Source organism: Capsicum annuum, chromosome 7, assembly GCF_002878395.1.
Source record: "Capsicum annuum cultivar UCD-10X-F1 chromosome 7, UCD10Xv1.1, whole genome shotgun sequence".
Classification (NCBI taxonomy): Eukaryota; Viridiplantae; Streptophyta; class Magnoliopsida; order Solanales; family Solanaceae; genus Capsicum; species Capsicum annuum.
Genome location: NC_061117.1, coordinates 66,839,761 through 66,842,987, shown reverse-complemented (window position 1 = coordinate 66,842,987; position 3,227 = coordinate 66,839,761). Strand labels below are relative to the sequence as shown.

General features: G+C 34.0%; 1 pseudogene; it reads right to left on the bottom strand.

Moving 5' to 3' along the window:
* Positions 1-350: 350 nt before the first annotated feature.
* Positions 351-2,501, bottom strand: LOC107853275 (annotated as a pseudogene).
* Between the last annotated feature and the right edge of the window lie 726 nt (positions 2,502-3,227).

Sequence of the window (3,227 nt, the reverse complement as noted above, 5' to 3'; positions counted from 1 at the left end):
GCATAATTTGTTAAAACTGTCAATGCGTAAAATTGCCAAAGATGGAAGAAGAAATCTGTATGAAACCAGATAAAAAGTTCGGTAGAAATACCTAATTATTAAAGCAGAAGTCTAGGCTAACCTCCCTTGAAGGAAAAAGGCAATAAAAAGTACACAAAACTACTTGAATATTTACAAATGGAGTAATTAGATTTAAAAAAATTGACATACAGAAAACTAAACGACACTTGCAAAGCTTGTCTAACATTGACAAGAAATAATACCCACTTATTTTCAAATTTCATTGGAATATGAACTCCAAGTCTATTACGTGAACCAAAAGTGAAGTGTTTTCTAGTACATAAGGAAAGGATATCATAACATTACCAAGTATAACCACTTGGACAAAGATCTAAACATGTCAAAGACAAATAATTTCAGCATCAAAAAAGCAAAAGGAAAAAACTATTAGAAAAAGACCATGTCCATTTACCAGCTGCCTCCACTTCTTATGTCTTGAAACTCCGCTTGCCTCTCCTCTTTTAGTTTATACACAATTTTACGAATATCTCAGTTATAGAAACGATCACACCCAAACGGCCTTTCTTCAGCTTGTATCTCCATGATAGCACTTGGATATGGATTGGCAGGTGGTTTCCTCCCTTGAAGTCGAGCAATCTTCTTCAATCGAGAATATGCTTTATTTTTCCCTTTCTTTTCAGCTTGATATTCCATCTATAGAATTAAAAAGACAAAGTTCTTAAAAAAGATATCCAAGAGATTATTGAACCTCCATGGATTCAAATCTAGAAAGACGAGATATGTACATCAGCAACAGCCATAACTTCCTCTTCACTGACCCCTGTCTTTAACTCGAGCACTCGCCACCCGAAATCTCGGGCTGGAGGAGGATTGAATCCAAAAATTCTGTCAAAATTATAGAAGAAAAAAAATAATAAAGCCTCGATTGTGCAAAAACATTGAGAAACTTACCATGCCAAGTTTTCCAATTGGAAAATAATGATAATACACTGATTCGACTCTCGACTGCACGACAAAAGATGGGCTGAGACCTTAATAATTTTCAATATCCAATATAGTATTCACCATATTATGTACTTGGTTGGAAGAAGGATGGCTCATGGAGGTTGTGTGTGGACTACATGAAGCTTAATCAATGAAGAATAAAGAAGAAGTTTCCCATTCCCAGTATTGATGACTTTTGGATGAATTGGTAGGTGCTAAGGTATTTTCCAAGGAGGATTTGAGATCTGGATACCACCAAATTAGAATGGTGATGCACCTTTCCTATTTGTTTCCTCGCCATGCAATTTGTTGCACATTATCTTTTTCAAATTGAAGTCTACACAATCGAACTGCTAAGACTCAAAATTAAATGATCACAAATACAACACAACTTACACCTCAAGGATAGTTTACTATCAAAGCACGTTAGAATGCTACTGTCAGATGATAGGAAATCAAACAATATTTTCTGAGAAGTATTAACAGGTTAAAACTCATACTTAATAGCATCCTCGTGTTTAGACTCCGGGTGCTTCTGGAAGAACTTCTTGATGTAGACATTCTCTGGTAGACTGATGGGTTGCAGTTTGTTCTCACGCAAGGAAATGTTGCAGGTGGTGCCCTAGAAACAAAAATTTTAGGCAGTAAATAACATTACAGGCATATTTTCATATTTCAAAGTAGAATGGATACACATAAAAGTAAAATTACCCCCAGAAAACATAGATAATTCTAACAAACTCTTCAGGGAAAACTGTAGCAATTTTTTTTTCTTTTTATCATTCATGCTGTGAACTTAAATCTAAAATTCGGGTAAGATTTCAGACAAGGGAATACACACATTTCATTATGGTATTAGAGCACGGAAAATATTAAGTTTAGGACTGGTTTGCTGGCACAAGGAAAAGAATCAAGCTGCAAGTGAAGTTGAAAATAAATAAAACTGTCCATTTTCTAGCATTTTAAGCTTTTAGATAAAAGGTGTGTTCGGTATGGATGAGAACATTTTTCAGGAAAATGTTTTTCAATTTTATGATGTTCCATTGGGCAAAAGTTCTGAAAAAGAATCTCTCCAGGTAAATAAGTTTATTTTATGGAAAATGGTTAATCTAATATACATAGGGAAAGCAAGTTACACAAGCAGCATTCCACATTATTTGTATCCTGCCACCGCCCAAAACACCTCAACGCACCAACCCTACCCCTGCCACTAATATTTTCTGCTTACTTAAAATAAGTAAGGAGAGAACATTTTCTTCATAGCGAACACACCCAGAGTTGAAGAAAATGGGAGTGAAATAAAGAATGAAGAAACGAAAGGAGGGTACTGACTGCTCCATTGCTTTGAGCCACATAGGTTCAGCCTTAGCTAAACCTTTGACAAGCCTTCTCGTTCTGTTTAGCAAATCACCTTTCATGAACGACATCCTAACCACAGATATAAAATCCTATCAAATCCTAATTATAGATGGAACTGCTGAAATTGAATAGTAAATTTGGAACTATTCTAATCTTTAATAATGAATTAATAGGAATAAGAACTTAAACAAAACTAATTATCTTACTTTTGATCGCCGGTGGCCAACGAAATTACAGCAGTGAACGTCGGGTTAATGCATTTTGGGACACGAACCAACTAGGTAAATAATCACTTTAATACCCTATTCCCGACTTGTTATAAATAAAGACAAAATATCAGTATCAAACTTAAAATATGAGAGAACTTAGAGATCTTTAGTAATACTTTTGGTGAACAATTTTGACATATCAATAAAATGTATAAAAGGTGACTATTTATACACCACTAAACTTAGTTATTAAGATTGCCAAACTTGATTCAAGTTAGCAAATTGACAATTTGACCAACTATTTAGGTATTTAAATCCAAATTGAATAAGTAATTTTTGATGTTCAAATTTAACTTGACTACCAACTATTATGTCTAATAAATGACATTTCACACATATACATGTCACATGATATCCTTATTATATAACACTCTCGTTTGAATATCCATTAATAGATAATGCATCTCGTAAAAATCTTACTAAGAAAACCTAATGGGAAAAAGCCCAGTGAAAGAAAAATGTAATACCCCAGGAAATTTTTCGTTGAAATTTTGTGCGTAAACGTGTTGGGTTCTATCTTCTAGAATGAATTATAAATTTTCCGTGCGGAATGTGTTAGATTATGACCTACCATTGCGTAGAGTATCAAATAAG